The 19291-nt window shown below is 35.0% G+C and overlaps 1 protein-coding gene across 1 annotated transcript in view; it reads right to left on the bottom strand.

Annotated features, from left to right (window-relative positions):
* The window catches only part of NEGR1 (neuronal growth regulator 1), an 840514-nt gene that overhangs the window by 630897 nt on the left and 190326 nt on the right, over positions 1 to 19291 (bottom strand). The window lies entirely within an intron of this gene.

Below are 19291 nucleotides of genomic sequence, written 5' to 3'. Positions count from 1 at the left end.
GTCTCTGCTTGTCAAACCTCAAGTGGTTATGCTTTACCAAGATAGCTTGCATTGAAGAGGAAATCAGGATCTGCCCACAGAGTCTCATTAACCAATTTAAAAATGGGTAGCCACCTTCAGAGATAATGTATATTTAACTCCATCCTTTTTTCTCTGTCAGAAGGACACACATTAGTATATAAGCTGAGTGGAATAATGTGAATCAACGGTACTAAAAAGTGGGAGGAAAGGCAAAGAGGGAAATTCTTTATGTTGTACTTTTAAAAATACATTTATTTTGGAAATATATAGTAGATCAGGATACAACATTTCTTTTGAAACGAATAAGCTCTCTTCAGTCCCCAAATACTCATGAACCTAGATCAGTAAATATTTATATGATAAATCTACAAATTTTGAAACTAAATATTCTCCCTGGATAATCTATTATCCCAATGATCTAACAGGCACTGTATTTTACAGGTATATCCTCTAATCCTCTAAAATTCCCTACTAGATAATGTATGGATTCTGGGACTTATATTATTTTAATCTACTTGTCCCAGGTCATTCCTGGTAAATGGCAGAGCCAGAATCTGAACCTAAGTCTCACATATTCTTTTTTTTAATGTTTTATTATTTAAATTTGAGAGAGAGAGAAAGAGAGAGAGAATGTGCCAGTGAGGGAGGGGCAGAGAAAGAGGGAGACAGAGGATCCAAAGCAGGCTCCACACTGAGAGCACAGAGACATGGGGCTCGAACCCACTTAACTGTGAGATCATGACTGGACCTGAAGTCCAAAACTTAACCAACTGAGCTATGCAGGCACCCCTAAGTCTCACATATTCCAAAACCACTTTTATTTCTAGCATGCTATGAATCTAAGGCGTGGTTTCTTTTATAACTATGCAGATTTAAACATGTAGGTTAAATATTTCAGCTGCTCATAAAACTATCTTACATCCTGTCCTAAAAGTAGCATCCAAAGAGCACCTGGATGTGCCATGGATGTACCATGTACCTGTGTGTGCAAACTGAGTCATGACTGTTAGTCTTCAATGCAGCAACCAGCTACAAAGCCAACATTTCAGCATTGATTACACCAGCTACATGCGCCTCCTGACTATACTCACAGACTCTAAGATGCAGTCTGCCATGTGTTAGATTTAATGTAGTTTTTTTGACAGCTACCATTCTATAAAATAATGTCCAGTGATGAAATGGTGTTACAGACTCAATTTTAGCTTAAGGAACAATTGAAAAGTTGTATTATATAAATTTTCCTATATGGAAGCAAAAAATAAATGCCTAAGAGGTGAAAGAAAGGAAGGAAGGAAGGAAGGAAGAAAGAAAGAAAGAAAGAAAGAAAGAAAGAAAGAAAGAAAGAAAGAAAGAAAGGAAGGAAGGAAGAAAAGGAAGGAAAAAGAAAAAAATTCCTTCCTTCTTGCATTTGTTTTACTCAAAATTATGCTTGCCGAGAGAATGGGGTTTTAAGTTGAATGCACAGAAGTGATGGGTAATTAAGTCTGTGTCATTTATTTTATAGAAAGAAGCAGCCTTTATCACAAATTGTATTGCCTTTCCAGTCTCTCAGAAAAAAAAAAAAACATTTTCACTTCGCCTTTTTCTCTTCAGTTATTAAAAATAAGCCCTCCAAATACAGAAACCAGACAGTTACCTAAAGAAAAGAAACCCTCTAATCCTCTCTCCAGGCATGTAGAGGAGCTGAGGCTCCTTTACCTCCGCAGCTTTGTTAGAGCCCCAATAACTGAAGCAAGATAAACTCTGACTGAACAAGCAATATGTTGATAGTGTCTGTGCAAAAGCTCCTGTGGTTCGGCCAGCTGGGATCAAACTAGAGAACAGTGGCCCTGAGCACCACGGCTTCCATTATGCTGGCCTCATTCTTTCATCAGTGGTGTCCAAATACAGTCATTCTTGTCAATTTATGATGCATTTAGTTTAAATTTCTGCACAGAACGGGCTTTTAATGGGATCAGTGTTTCCAAAGAATATGCTCTACGAAAAAAGCAACATGTAGACTATATCCTTTAATCATCTGGGAAGAGAATCATCATTATTATTTTTATTATTGCCACTAACCCTAATATCTGACACTTAAATTGTTCTTTCAACACTGCAAAGTGTTTTCCGATTTTTCATCTTGCTTATTCCCACAGAAACCTTGTGAGATAGAAGTCTGTTTTCTGGTTTCTTTCGATAAATGAGGGAAGTAAGAAACAGAGTGCACATCACTTGGCCTGGGGTCATGACTATTACTTGCAGCATCTGAATTATAAATCACTGCCAACTCCAGGTCCTACTTATTACGCCGTTGTGATGGTGATGATGATGATGATGATGATAAAACTGCATAACTAACTGTAGATTAAATATAAAATACCAAATATCTTGAGGAAAACAAATTTCAAACATCCCAAGAAAACCACTGTTATTTTGGTATATATATGTGTGTAGATATATATTCATCTGTATATGTTTTGTACATATACACAGTGAAAACGAGCATACAAGTAAGTGTAATCATACAAGGCTGTAAACTACTTTTTGAATTTTTACAGGATATTTTCATACTTACCTTTTGCACACTTGTCCTATCACTTTCCAAGAATAAATGACAACATGTGTAACTTCTGGGTTGAAGAAGGGGCACAATTGTAAGGAATCTAACAAGCCTACTGACCTGCCATTAAACCATCCAGTTCCATCTTAAAATCCTACATTTTCTTTGAGATCTTTTCTTCACTGAACTCTTCATTTAGACAATGGTCCTAAATGGGGTGACTTTGATTTGTTTGATCAAAGTAGCTATTTAACCATTTCTTTCCCACAGATTTAGACATGAAACACTGGCATTGCTCATTATTTCTCCAAACTTCAAACAGACAGACAAACAAACAAAATCACTTTGCAGAAACTGCTTTGGGGGCTGAGCACCTTTATTTGTCTACTCAGAACTGCCCCTAGAAGTAGAAGGAAAATCAAATCACAGCAATGGCAGTTGGGGGGTGTGGGCTACTTTTCAGGTTTGGCTGAATTAAAAAATAAAAAGTGTGAAGCAGCCATTTAGCAAACAGTTAAAGGGTGTTTGTTCATTATTACATTCATATTTATATAAGTGAAAAATAATAAAAGTAATATTTCTTATTTTGTGCCAAGCAATGCTCTAAGTACTTTATCTATGTTGCTGCGTTTAATGTTCAGAACACCCCTATGAAGTGCTATGTTTTTTAATGTTTTATTTATTTTTGAGAGATAGAGCATAGTGGGGAGGGGCAGAAGGAGAGGGGGACAGAGGATCTGAAGCAGGCTCTGTGCTGACAGCAGTGAGCCCAAACTTGGGGATCAAACTCACGAACAGAACTAAACTCATGAACTGAGCTAAAGTAAAACGCTCAACCAACTGAGCCACCCAGGTGCTCCTGAAATGCTACTTCTAATTGTCATTTGCCCATAAGCAAAATTAGGCTTAGAGAGGTCAAGTGACTTCTCAGAGGATCTCAAGCTAGGAAGTGATAGAACCACAATACAAACCATGGCAGTCTGATACCAGAGTCCAAACAGTCCACCAACCTGCAATTAGAAATGTTTTTAGACTTTTCCTTCACTTTAAAAAATAGAGTATTCCTGGGGTGCCTGGACACCTCAGTCAGTTAAGTGTCTGACTCTTGGTTTCAGCTCAGGTCACAATCTCATGGTTGGTGAGTTACAGCCTTGCATTGGGCTCTGTGCTGACAGTGTGGAACTGCGTGGGATTCTTTCTCCCTTTCTCTCTGCCCTTCCCCCATGTGCCTGTGTGCACACACGCGCTCTCTATCTCTCAAATTAAATAAATAAACTTTTTAAAAAAACAGAGTATTCCTTAAAATATTCAGAATATATAGAAATATATCCTCATTATAAAAATTGCCGATACTGGGGTGGGGCTCAACTAGAGCCCCCAACTTGGGCTCTGAACTGGGGAGCCTGCTTAACATTCTCTCTCTCCCTCTCTCTCTCGCCCTTCCCTGCCATGCGTGCACTCTCTTTCTCTCTCTCTCTCTCTCTCTCTCTCTCTCTCTCTCTCTCTCTCTCTCTCAAAAAAGAAAAAAATTGCTAACACTTATAAGGCATTTACTATTTTCCAGGAGTTTTTATAATACATTGTGAATTGCTTTTAAAGCATCTATATGATTTTTACACATGAAAAGACTTAGCCATAGGAGAGTAAGTAACTTTCCCCAAGGTCTCTCAGCCTGGGAGAGCTGGATATACATCCAGGCATCCTGGCCTGGCTCCATGGGCTTAGCCACTAAACTACACCTTCTTATTAATATCCATTTCAATGTAAACATTTTCTACCAGAAAATAATTGTGTCAAATAAGATCTAAATACACATAATCAGTCTAATACCCATACAGGCTACAACAGAAACCAAATCTTAACTTTTAGAGTAACAAGAGAAAGAATATATAATGATTGTTACGTACGAATTGTTTCTCTTCAAAATTCACAGGTTGAAGTCCTATCTCTCAGTGTGACTGTATTTCCAAACAGGGTCTTTAAGAAGGTAATCAACATTAAATGAGGCTGTGAGGGTGGGGCTCTAACCCAACAGGACTAATGACCTTATAAGTAGAGAGAGATATTAGGGGCACATGCATAGAAGAAAGGCTGTGTGAGGACACGGTGAGAAGGATGCCATCTGCAAGCCAAGGAGAGGCTTCGGGAGAATCACCTCTGCTGGAAACTTGATCTTGGTCGTCTAGCCTCTGTAACTGTGAGAAAATAACCTTCTGCCACTTAAGCCATGCAGGCTACAGCATTTGATTATGGCAGTCCTAGTTGACTAAAACCTTGACTAACTCATATATAAATTTCTCAATTAAAGAACAGTTAGGTATGAGAGAGAAGGTTTGAGAAATAAATTTTAAAAGGAGGTACAATGCTAGTGAAACGTTTCCAGAGCAGGAGAGGATCTCCTGAAGTAGGTCTCCCAGGACCCATTCAAATTTTTGCCATAAATTCCCAATATGATCACACATGCATTCATTTACCTTACACTGATTTTGTGCTAAGTGTATTGTACCTGGTTAAAGCAGTAAAGAACCACCTTTCTAGTTGTAGCAGCATCTGGTGACAAAATAGCAAGTTCTGCAAACAGGAAAGATCAATTTGATTTGTAAACCAAATTATATACCTTTTAATTTTAAGATCCCAACTCAACTCATGAATCTTTCATGATTGGTAATATCTTATACATTAGAGATTTAAATTTTGTTGTGGTGTAACAGTGTCTGTATATGTTCAATTTCCATTACTCTTAATGAGTGTTCTGCTCAAACTGGCTTGTAAAAAGTTCACAGTGTGAAATGCATTTTGATTTTATGTAAAGATGAGATTCATCTTGTCATACCTCAAGCACCAAACAGAAGATAAAATGTGTATTTTAACACCGCAACCATTTCTTACACACACACAAAAAATTGACTAGATGTCTACTCCAATTTTAGGAAGTACAACTTACTCAATTTATGAAACTTTGAAGATAAGGTGTAATAATTTACAGACAATTTACTTGCTCTAAATCCTGCCTCAACTATAGCTTTACACTGGCTGATTTTCCTCATCTATGCTCTAGTTTGTCAATTTTGTGGTCCACTAAAACAAGAAACATAGTCAGTGATGCATAATAATATCAGGTTTGTGGATCTGAAAAGACCTGACATTCTGAAAACAAACAAAACAACAACAGCAAAAAAATCTCATTAAAATATATCATTTGAATTAAAGTCTTTACCAGATTTATTCTACATAAGACATGGGAATAAATAGCTGTTGTCTATTTTTAAATTTAGTTGAACTGAGTATGATACCTATTGTTATTGAATATTATATTCATTATAAAGTATTTGATGGACATTTCCCGACTGAAATGTGCCAAAGTAGTGTTCCTTTGTATCTTATGCATAGGTCTTTGGCATTATGTTGTGAAACTTATTGGCAAGTTTTTCTTTTTTTAAATATTTTTTAATATTTATTTATTTTTGAGAGAGAGAGAGAGAGAGAGAGAGAGAGAGACAGAGAGAGAGAGAAAATGGGGAGAAGCAGAGAGAAAGGGAGACACAGAATCTGAAGTAGGCTCCAGGCTCTGAGGTGTCAGCACAGAGCCCATGCAGGGCTCTAACACACCAACCATGAGCTCATGACCTGAGCCAAAGTCCGACGCTTAACTGACTGAGCCACCCAGGCAGCACTTGGCAAATTTTTCTTTAGCACCATACTGCATAGGAAAACCAGCCCTATGGGAGAGGAACATCCCTTTTTATAACTTCACAAAGTACAATTAGAGGTTCACTGATTATTTTATACATTACATTATGAGGATGGAGAGATGAATGCAAAAGAGAAAGAAAGAATGGGTAGCTTATGAATTTTAGCATGTACACTTCTACCCCAGGGTTTTCAAAAGGTTGCATAAGGCAACACAACTTCTTAAAGTAAATACAACTTTATATAATCAGAAGCTCTTTTAATAGAATGAATACCAGTGTAGGTGGGCTAAAAATATTTTACCTGAACTATTAATAATTATTGTTAGCAATTGTACAATAATCTTATTAAAAACTCTTCTCTAAACACCAATGTGGAACTTATCTTTGAGAATTTTGTTAAATATAAGTATATACTGGTGTATAAATATTTAATTATTTAAATTTGGTGAAACAGATGTTTACCTTCAATATTGTATCTACTTAATAGGAAGAAAAATTAAAGACATATTAAGCCAGTAATATGTTGGTCAATTAATTCTTGGAAAATGATTATTTTTCTTAGAGAAATCATCATGTTTTATGATTAATATCTTGGTTAACAAAGAAACCTTCAGATTTTAATCAGTAAGTACATAATTAACCTAAAATAATTTTCTTATGTCAGCTTAAGTGTATAAGCTATTTATGTCTGTTACAAGAAGGAATCGTGATTAAGATAGTTTATAACTTATTGTGTATCCATGCCATAAATCTACTTCAGTTACCTGCCAAGAAAACAATTCTCGTTGTCTTCCCCATCTCCCACTGTCCCCCACACACCTTGTCTTTTGTCTTCTTTTTTTGTTTGTTTGTTTCTATTTAGTACACCTTCTAAGTATTTCCTACTAAAATAATACTTTATAGGGTAAGGAGAATGGTATCCTATTAAAATGAATTCATTTTGTATCTGTAATGGAGTCCTATTGTGTTAACACTGAAACTGCTCTAGAAAGGGCTTTTGAATACCCCACCAATCATAGGTGCAAGGATACTTGCAGCACATTAATAATCTAGTCTTTCCAGAATTGCAGGATATGTGACCTGAAAGTTTTGATAATATAATTGTTTCTTTACAGGATTCCAAAACCCAGAAAATAATTTCTAATATTTGTCTTTACATTTTGGTTCTATTAAATTAGGTTGTATTAATTTGTCACATGGCCACGTATGACTCTTGTTAATGAGGTCATGATTTATTTATATCATAATCTATAACTTTGGATAATTAACAGTGGACTTCACTTAGAGGTATGACACTAAGATTAATTCCATGGAAAATAAAAACTTATTTAGGTTTAAAAATGTATATTGCAAAATTCCATAAACTTTAGAAAGCTGATCTTCAGATTACAGACATTTTTTATAGCATACAAAGGAAAGTAGGTTGGTTGCATTAATTAAATTGGCTTCAAGCTTTCTAGAGGTCTCTAATAATTTTTTTTCAACTCTTAGTTTGATGGGTTTTTTTTCCCTTGCATTTACAAAATTGAAACTTCTCTCCTAATGGCTATGTTTCTTGAACTTGTTCTCTATTTTCCCCAAAGAATCGTATGATTTTAATTTGAAGTTGTGTGAATATTAGATATCAGTGGTGACTTGGTCAAGCAAGTTTTTATGTTAATAATGCAATTTCCTATGTTTCAATTTTATTACTTCATTAGCAAAAGTTTGGGATATAATAAAAAACAGAGAGGGCTATAAGATATAATAAAATATATGACTTCTAAAATCACCATCTATATTTAATTTAAAATACTAAAATATGAGGTATTTTATATTAAGTTCTATGGCACTATGACATTAAAGCCCAGGCTAATGTCATAGATGTGAACACTGGTATTCGTAATCCCTGACCCTACCAGAACATCAAGAACAATACGTATCATACAAATACATCCAACTAAGCTTTCATTCCTTAACTTTGTTATTTACTATCTATAAAAATATTAAACAAAAATATAGTTAATTTTATAGAAAATGGGGTAGCATATTGAAAAATTAAGGTCTCACAACAGGAGCTGCTCTTTTGGCCCCTTCTCAGCATCTCCATTAGAGTTTGTTTGTATGAACATGCTGCCGATGATGATCCCTATAATGTTCTTCATCAATGCAACACAAAACCTTCTGCCTCGCTTGATTCTCCTTTCCTTCTCATTCCACTTTTGCACTATGTTGGATTAGTCTCTTATTTCATCTAAATATACCCCTGAAATACCTTTCAAAAAAGTCTTTTCTTATTTCCATAATTACTTCCCTAGTCAGAAACTCGAATATTCTCTCTACAACCAATGTTTTAAAAGGTCTCCTTGACATTAATGTCTTCACTTTCTAGTTCTACTGTCTCCATCTTCTTCTGTGCTACAAGATTTCTGAAACAAATTTAAATATCATTCTCTCTTGCTTACAAAATTTGTGGTGGCCCCTGTAGATTTTAGAATAAAGTCCAAACTCCTTATATTCTCGTCAGTTCCTTCCAAGAACCTTTAGAACAAACCCCTTCATATGAATATATTCTGCTTTTACTAAACCTTGGTTAGTTACCACCGGAATAGACTTGCTTCCTTCCATACACAGCAAAGTCCTTTTTTCCCCTTAAGTCCAGTTCTAATATAATCTCCTTAGTTATAAGAAACCCCACCATGCCAGACTGAGATTATTATATCTTTTGTAATCACATTGAATTGTTTCTATTGCATATCTCTCAAATATACTTTTATCATATTGCATTGTAGACAGAGTAAATGAACTCCACCCCCATATGTTTGAATACTTTGAGGACCAGAGCTGTCATAATCATCATTGAATTTCCAGTACCTAGAATAGTGGCTGAAATGTAGATGATTATACAGGAAATGATTTATAACACCAGGATACAGCTTTTAAAGTATTTATGCTAATAAAATAGTCTTTAAAATGACAGAATATGCAATTTACAACTAAAGTTTATTTGCACACAGACCTGCATCAATCATTTGGGAGAACAATTTCACAAATAAAATTCTAGAGAGATAAAACTACATTCCTTTGCATATAATCTTTGCCTCAGAATAAAACCTGAGGAAAAAATAATGGGTTTGATCTAGCCTATAAAGGCACTGATTTCAGGCTTTCTGAATAAAACAAAGACTGAGCATCTTCACTTGGTATTTTTAACCTGAGTCCCTTACCCATTTTGTTCTCAAATGCATCAGTCTGAGTTCATTTTTTTAGCACTCCCTGTCCACCAGTTTATAGAAACAGTGTCTTTTGTGTTGCTAATAGCAAACCTGCCAGGTCAGCCTCATTCAAATATTATTAAATAATTGGTGGAGAAATACCCCTGGCTTCTATCTGTACATACAGACAATAATCACAAAATATGCCCGCCTTGTGTTTTGTACCCACAGATGAAGAAAAACGTTCATGTACTTCATTTGTAAATTTTAGATCAGCTTGCAGTCCAGGCAAGCTGCTCCCCGAGGAACAGTCTCCTAAATAGAGATTTGAAAGCAGGACATTTATTAGGGAATGCTCCTGGTATTAAACACCTAGCGGGGGAGGCAAGATTGACCACAGGGAGAATCTGAACAGTGATACAATCTAAACAAAGACCTCAGACAACCCCATGGAGAACTCTGATGATATCAGAGGATTTCATAGTTATTCACATTTGAATCAAGGCGCCAGGACTTTATATGTCCTGTGATGATCAACCACTGGATGCAGATTTCCATAGAAGGATGTCTGACTTTGAAAAAGACATTTTTCTTTGGTGGACCATATTTTAACAGCATTCCCAGAAATTAGAAAAATAGCTATTATTCCTGAAAATTACCTGGGTTATACATCAACCATAGTTACTAAATTTCGATTTGTTTTTATACTGTGACTGCTTCTCCCATGATCGATCTATCTACCTATCTGAAGTATTAAAGTGAAATAAAGAGAAGCCTATAGCTAAAAGAGTTAGCAATATTATAAGAATTTGTAATTCTAATTACTAAAAGCGGTATACAACTTTTTAATTATTTGTATTACTTTTTATAAATACATTTTAATTTTATTCTTACTCTGTCTTCTAGCCTCAGGATAGATAATACTGGATGAGGGGTGGATCTTGAGATTAATATGTTTGAGTTTTTAGTTGCAGAGCTGGCTTAAGGTGATAGCTTTTTTTTTTTAAGTAAACTATACCTTGAACTATACCCCAAACTCATGACCCTGCCATCAAGAGTCATGTTCTACCAACTGAGTTAGCTAGCTGCCCCCAAGAGGTATACAATATGATATAACAATTTAAAATGGCATTTAAGAGGAGGTTCAAGATGGTGAAATAGGAACATACTAAACTCACCTCCTCCCATGGACAAGCCAGATCTACAGCTGTACATGGACGCTTTTGAAAAAGATCTGAAAACTAGATGATCAGCTTCTTCACATCAACAAAGAAGAAAAGGATCACATGAAACTGGATAGGAGAAGCAAAGATGTGGTCTCACCAAAAACTTCACCCCTGGTACAGTGACCCACAATCAGGAGGGATCTCACAACTTTGGAGCTCCTCCCTGGGGAGTGAAGAGTTTGCACCACACATCAGGCATCCCAACTCTTAAGACCTGCACCAGAGAGACAAGCTCCCAAAACATCTGGCCTGGAAAACCACTGGGGTTTGTGTCCACAATACCCAAAGAGCTATAGTCAACTGAAAAACACTCCTGACAGGCTACCTGCTGACTCACTTACCCCTGGAAAAGTGGCCTGACTATATTGAAGGAAGTTCATCTCATAATCATAACAAGTCTGATGGAGGGGCAGGGTCCTGTTGGGATTCTCTCTAGAGATATATTCAAAGTGCTGAAACAAAACAAAACCAAACAAACAGACAAAAACTTCCACCCAAGAATACTCTATCCCACAAACTTATTTAGAATTGAAGGAGGGATAAAGAATTTTCAGACAAGTAAAAGCTAAAGGAGTTCATCACCACTAAATTAGCATTATAAAAATTGTTAAAGGTACTTCTTCAAGCTGAAAATAAATGGCATTAATTAGTAACAGGAAACCTATGAAAGAATAAATCTAACTGTAAAGGTAAATTTATAGTAAAAGTGATGGATTAATCACATAAAAGTAGTATGAACACTAAAATCCAAAAGTAGTATAAATAACTATAACTATAGTAATTAGTTAAGGGATACATGAAATAAAAAGATGTAAAATATGCCATCAAAAACAAAATGTGTGCTATGTGGGAGAGTAAAACTGTAGAGCTTTAAAATGCTTTCAAACTTATCAACTTGAAATACACTATTATAAAACTAAGTTGTTATAACTAAGTTGGTAAACACCAAGAAAAAAATCTACTGTATATACACAAACGATAATGAGAAACAAAGTCTCATAGCAAAAAGGTTTCAAGAGAGAGAGAGAGAGAGAGAGAGAGAGAGAGAGAGAGAGAAGAAATAGAGAAACAACAAAACAGCCAGAAAGCAATTAAATGGCAATGAGCATACACCTATCAATAATTACTTTAAATATAAATGGACTAAATTCTCCAATAAAAAGACACAGAGTGGCTGAATGGATTAAAAAAAAATCTATATGCTGCCTATAAGAAACTCACTTCAGATGAAAAGACATACACAGACTGACAGTATAAGGTGGGGAAATAAGAATATTCCATGTAAATGGAAGGAAAAAGAAAACTGGGGTAACTATACTTATATCAGACAAAAATATTTTTAAAACAAAAACTATAAGAGACAAGAAGGGCATTACATTAATGATAAAGGGATTAATCCAACAAGAGGACATAATATTTGTAAATACTTAAACACAAAACATAGAAGCATAATACATATAAAGCATATAAATATACAAAACACATAAATATATAAAGCAAATTTTAACACACCTAAAGAGGAAAATAGAGATCTATACAATACTAGTAGAGGACTTTAACACCTCACTCATATTAATGGATAAATCTTCCAGACAGAAAAGCAGTAAGAAACCGCAGGTCTCAAACAATGGTTTAGACCAGATAAATATAACAAATACATAAAGAAAATCTCAGATTTGATGAAATATAGTATTAACCCCAAAAGTAATAAAAGTGAAAATAACAGATTAAATGGGTCTGATAAATTTATGAATGACTATGCCTATAACCCTAAAGTTTATTAGTTGGTCAGTTGATTGTAACTCAACATACAGTTTTCCATATCAGAAGTTCCATAAAATAATTATCAGATTTCCATGTACCCCAGATAAATTTATACAGGTTAAGTACCCTACTTTTAATATTATTCTTTACCATTTTTTGTACAAATGTATCACATATATTATATAATGGGAAAAATATCTCCATTCACTGCTATTCCAGGTTCTAAAAGATATTCTTTATTATTCTTTCCTCTGGGACTGGATAGTGAAAAGGAACTTCTCCTATGTTCTTATGCTTACAGCATTAGAAGAGCACCAGCTTTTTGATGTAAGGAAAAGTCGAATTTTGACTTTTATTATTTGAGAATGGTATGATGAACTCCTACAATACCTATTCAAAATAGTGAGTAAGCATAGATTTTATTTATTTTTATTTCATTCTATAGTTTCAAAAAGCCTTTGTTACAGCATGGCATTTAAAAGAGATTATCATTCTCATATTGTAAAACTCAAAAAAAACGACATCTCCAATTTTGGCCTTACTATATTTTATTCTGAATTTATAATTTTATGACCTCAAACAAGGCTTTCTCCTTCTGCATCTCCCTCTCCCTCCCCCTCATCTCCTCCCTCTCCCCCTTCCTCTCCTTCTTCTTCTTAAAGGTTCTAATTTAAATAGGTGGGAATCTTTTTCAAGGTCAGGTATATATAGTGTATGTTTTGCTTGACAATTCTAAATTCAACTTTAAGGACATAAATATGAACAATCTTGAGCTTAAAATATTGAAAGTTTAGTTAATTTTATCCCCAACAGATGTAACACTTGAACTACAGAATAAAATGAGTTAAAACTTTTTTTCACTGTAAACTACTTTTAAACAATTTTAGATGCTTTTTGGAAACATTACAATATTTCAAGCTACCAAACAGATATACAGAAGTTCTGCAAATATTTTATTTTTACAAATTAGAAACTCATCATAATTAAATTTAAAAAAATTTGGGTAGCAAATAAGGGGTACAGGTTTGATGAATTCTTCAAGCAAGTTTGTTTTCTGTGTTATGTTTCAAAACATAGTTACCTATAGTTTCACAAAAAATAGACAAGTCAGTCTGATTGAGGTAGGCTACTTTTACTCTAAATCCTGAGTTATAAAAAAAATGTTTAAAACAATTGTCCTTTAAACATTATACAATGTGATTGTTAAAATTACATACTGGAATTAAAATGATTAATTTATAAGAGGCAGCTTCCTTCTCTGTTTCAAAATAAGAAAAACTCTGAGCTTTCAGGCACATTTTTTTAAAGATCATTTCAGCAGTGTCAAGCTGTGAAGCATCTACAGCTCATCTGCATATACTAATTTTCATCCAAATTGTTATGGTGCTGACCATCTGGATGAATGAATGCTACAGATGACTAGCCAGGTCCTTTAAACAGAAGCTGAAGTTATGCCTGCTGCTATGGAAAAATATATTTTGGTTGATCCTTAGGAAGTCCATTTGTCAACATGCTGGAAAGTGGAAATGTGCCTGGATATGTTCTACATAGAATTTCTCTGCTACATACTATTTTGTTTTCCTGAAAACGTTACAAACAAGAGTCTCAGTTCTTGATTACTGGCAAAGAGGCTAAAGAGCTAAGATTGAAGTCAGAATGCTTGGGTTTGAGTTAGGATTTAAAGCTTTTCCTAGTTTTTGTGTGCATGTTGAGGGGAGGGCTGTTTGGTTTCGTCTGTGCATGTGGCAAATCTAAAGTTCTCTGAACTCTAGTGTCTCTATCTTTTAATGGGAATACTAATAAATAGTAAAAATTGTTACAAACATTGAATAAAACAATGTAAATAAAATCATTGTTGCTATTTTTATAAAGACTAATAACATGGATAAACTTTTGTAAAACTGATCAAGAAAGTAGAAAAGCCCAACCTGAAACCATAAAACTTCCAGAAGAAAACATAGGGAAGATTCTCCTTGGCAATGGTCTCAGCAATGATTTTTTTTTGGATACGAACCCACAACTTCAGGCAACAAAAGCAAAAATCAACAAATTCAACTACATCGAAGAAAAGGCTTCTGCACAACAAAATGACATGGCAATCTATGGAATGGGAGAAAATATTTGCAAACCAAATATCTAATAAAGGGTTAATATCCAAAACATAAAACTCCTACAACTCAATACCAACTACTACTACTATTACTACTACTACTGGTAATAATAATAATAATGATAATAACAAAAGCTGAAGTTATGCCTGCTGCTTTGAAAAAATATATTTTGGTTGATTAAAAATGGGCAAAGGAGCTGAATAGACATTTTTCCAAAGAAGACATTCAGATGGCCAACAGATACATTAAAATGTATTAACACCACTAAACATCACAGAAATTCAAATCAGAACCACAATGAGATATCACCTCGCCTATTAGAATGCCTATTATCAAGAAGGTCAGAAATAATATATGTTGCTGAAGATGTGGAGAAAAGGGAACCCTTGTGCACTGTAGAAGGAAGTGTAAATTTGCACAGCTGCTATGGAAAACAGTATGGAGGTTCCTCAGTATGTTAAAAATAGAACTAACATATGATCCAGCAATCCCATTTCTGGGATCTGAAGAAAATTAAATTACTCATTTCTAAGAGACACCTGTACCTCCATGTTTATGTCAGCCAAGATTTGGAGACAACTTAAATCTCCACAAAGATGAATGGATAAACAAAATGTGGTATATATACAATGGGATACATTCAGACATAAAAAAGAGGGAAATTCTAGGGGCACCTGGGTGGCTCAGGACTTTGGCTCAGGTCATGATCTCATTGTTCATGGGTTCGAGCCCCACGTCAGGATCTGTGCTGACAGCTCAGAGCCTGGAGCCTGCTTTGGATTATGTATCCCCCCGCCGCCTCTCTCTGCCCTGCCCTGCTCACGCTCTGTCTCTTTCTCTCTCAAAAATAAACATTAAAAAAAAACAGGGAAATTCTGCCATTTGCAACAACATGGATGTACCTTGAGGGCATTATGGTAGGCAAAATAAGTCAGAAAGAGAAAGGCAATAGTATATGACCTCACTTCTATATGGAACCTAAGAAGCCAAACTCAGAAACAGAGTAGAATAGTGGTTGTTAAGGGCTAGCAGTAGAGAAAATGAGATGTTGGTTTAAGGGTACAAACTTCCAGTTAGAAGATGAACAAATTCTGAAAATCTAATAACCAACATAGTGACTATATTATACTAATATATATTAGTGATTATACTATACTAATAACACTTTATTATATACTTGAAAGTTGCTATGGGAGTAAATCTTAAATGCCTTCATCATAGGAAAAAAGGCATTATCAGGGCGCCTGGATGGCTCAATTGGTGGAGCAAGTGATTCCTGATCTTGGAGTTGTGACTTTCAGCCCCATGTAGAGTGGGTGCATGGAATGAATGAATGAGTGAACTAACTTTATCGTGGTAATCATTTTACAATATATATGTGTGTCAGATCACTTTTACACCTTAAACTTATACAATGTCATATGCGAATTATATTTCAATAAAGATAGGGGAAACACAGAGAAGGCCAAATAAGTGTGCATTTAAAGGCTAAATATAAATACATAAAGCAATAGCCATATTTAAAGCCATAAGTAACCAGTGGAACTAATTTAGGCAAACAAACTTGAAAATTTAGATGAATTAGTCAATATTCTAAAAGAAATAAATTATTAAAATTGACCTACAATGAAAAAGAAAACGTGACTAGTCCTATAACTGTCCAGTAATATAAATATGAGGATGAACTCCAAACAGACTTCTGAAAAACTGCAGAATTTTACTGGTAATCAGAAAAATGTAAATTAAAATGTTACCACTCCATAGATATTCTCTTATAGTTCCAAATAATACTAAGTATTTGAGGAAATGGAAACACTTATACTGATAAGTGTGTAACTCTGTACAACCATCTGAAAAAGAAATTCATTAATATTTAGGAACACTGAACATGTATGTATCTTCCAAGGTAACAATTTCACTTGCAGATGTCTTCTCTAGAGGAAATTTTTGTATAGGAGCACAAGGGGACATGGTGTAGAATGTTTTGTTCCAGTACGGGATATAAGAACAAAAAAGGTACAACCCTAGCAGTCTCTTAGTAGGAGAATAGATAATTAACCAGATGTTTATTTATTCAATGTAACACTATACAATAATCAAAGTGCACCTTTGTATTAACATGGAAAATCTCAAAAACAGCTTTTGACTAAAAAAGCAATTTGACAAAAAAATGCATATCTCATTATGCCATTTCTCTACAATTAAGTATAAAACACACCCATACATATTCTATTATATATGATTCACATCAACTTCAAGATTGTCACTTCTGTACATATCTCACTCTATAAAATATAAAGCAAATAAGACAAATATTAACATTTGTTTACTCATGAGTTATGTGTCTGCCATATTACGGCTACTCTTTTGTTTAAATGGTTTCATCATTTTAAAGGAAAGCAATCTGTATAAGAAAAATATAATAATAGTTTTAAGACTCATTCATTCATAAGTACTTAAACTGACCTAGCATAAAATAAGTCATAAATTGAAGCCCACCCCTAGTATCTAGTTGCAGTCTCCAGATTTAACTTCCTACTAAAATGATCCAGATTTATCTGGGAAAAAATGGCTTATTCTAGCATCTGGGTCAAAAAATGGACAAGGTCAGCCTACCATATCACATTGTGTAAGAATGTAAGTTAATGGGGTGCCTGGGTTTCTGAGTTGATTAAGCATCCAACTCTTGATTTCAGCTCAGATCATGATCTCATGGTTTGTGAGTTTGAGCACCATGTTGGAATCTACACTGACAGCTCAGAGCCTGCTTGGGATTCTCTCTCTCCCTCTCTCTCTCTCTGCCCCTCCTCTGCTTGCTCAAGCTCTCTATCTCAAAATAAATAAATTAATTTTAAAAAAAAGAATGCAAGGTAACTATGAAAGAGTCCTGGAGCCATGTGTTAAGGAGGCAGGACACCGCCTCTTATGATTATGGAGATAGAATATCTTAGTCGCCAACAGCTATTCATACACATTTTTATTATGTATATTTTGTTTATTAAAGCTTTTGAAAATGGATGATTTCATCTCTTATTCCTTTCCTCCCCATGCATACCATGGAATAATGTTCCAAGGAGGTAAGAAGTTAGCAAGCCTTTTGACCCACACTAAACTATGTCTTTCAACTTAGCCCATGTCAGTAATTTTGAATTCCATTTACCTAATTTTTTTTGCTTTCACTTTTCAGTTGCTTAAAAACATATTTTGCCCCTCAATCTATCAGTATGTTTTACTTAGCCAGGGCATAATGAATAAAATACCATTCTCAAGAAAGGCAGCTAACTCTTCACCCATAACTTACCACATCAACAATAATGGCAAAGCAGAGGTATCTCTCATTTGGGAATGGCAGCTGGACATCATGGCCCAAATTGTTTCCAAACTACTGTAATTGCCACTATGGTAGCTTCTTTATTATACCAGAAAAATCTGAAATTTGAGGATTATTTTTTTACATTTTAAAAGCTTTACTATGTTTGGGAATAGCAAAAAAAGAATACACAGAGAAAGCAATGTGTCACTGGATAATTTAGTTTCAAAATTAGCTCATTCAAGCATGCTTGGCCTAAACCCCCACCTGCCTTCATAGTCAGAGACCATCTTTAAGTTTTGCTGAAGGTTAAAGAATAAACTGAATGTTCAGACTCAAAAGAGTGAGTCAAAGACAGAGAAAACAGTTCCTATTCATGTCGAAGTTCTGCCTTTGAGAATAGAATTTCCTTGTCTGAGGATCAGCCTCTCACCTTTATGATAACAACAGGAAACAATCCACTCCAGTATACTCCAAAAGAACTAACTGACTGAACCAGTGGCTTCAGTACGATAAGCTTAACTAGCCTCACCACTGTGGTATCCATTGTCCCTGTGAAGACCCATCCTAGTCTGAGTAAATGTAGACATTAGAGCTACCTTTATTCCCATTTCAGTGACAATGTTGACTTTAACCCCAGCCCTGTAATCTTGGTAAACTTAGAAGTTTAAGGAAATGCCCTTAAAATTTTGTGTTTCATAAAAAGGTTTATTGCAAAGAAATATCTACCTACATGACTCAAATAAAGCAGAAGGATGCTCTCTTTATTTACCTGTGCCAAGACCCGATACAGACTCTTCAAATTCTCATCCTTTGCCTCATAAATGATTACCTGAACTACTGTGTGACACAGAATAAAATGCTTGTGAACCAAACTTCCCCACAGAGTATTGTTGGACTTAGACCTGCCCTCAACCAGAGCCAGCATAAAACTCCAAATAGGCTGACATCAGGGTAAAACATTCTCTGATTACTGTCCTATCACAGTATTCTTGCTCACTACACTTCCCCACACCCAGTTCTTTCCAGCTTTATTGACTTCACCCTAAAGCAAAGCCCCTTTTCTTCCTAACTTTTGAGATGCTTGCAAATTGCATGGTTGAAACACATTTCAAAAGTCTACATCCAGCTATCGCAAAGGTCTCCTTCACCTTTCTTGCAACAATCCTTCTGAATAGAGTCTCCGCTTCCCTAAAACCCAATTTTTGTAATTTTCTTTTTAGTTTTATTTGACACCAGTTGTAATACCCTGTGGAAGAAACTGTTGGTTCTCCCTATCCCCAGTATTAATTCTCCCCCTTTTTCTCTAGTAATTTTTTTTTTAATTTTTAAACTTTGAAATATAATCCAAATTTCTCAGAATCCTTCACAACTAAGTGTGGTCATTTAACAAATCTGGCCAGTTGGAGGTAAGCAGAACTGGTATTTAAG

The sequence above is a fragment of the Prionailurus viverrinus genome, chromosome C1 (assembly GCF_022837055.1).
Source record: "Prionailurus viverrinus isolate Anna chromosome C1, UM_Priviv_1.0, whole genome shotgun sequence".
Classification (NCBI taxonomy): Eukaryota; Metazoa; Chordata; class Mammalia; order Carnivora; family Felidae; genus Prionailurus; species Prionailurus viverrinus.
The sequence above is the reverse complement of the archived record's forward strand: the minus strand, read 5'-3'. Positions and strand labels throughout refer to the sequence as shown.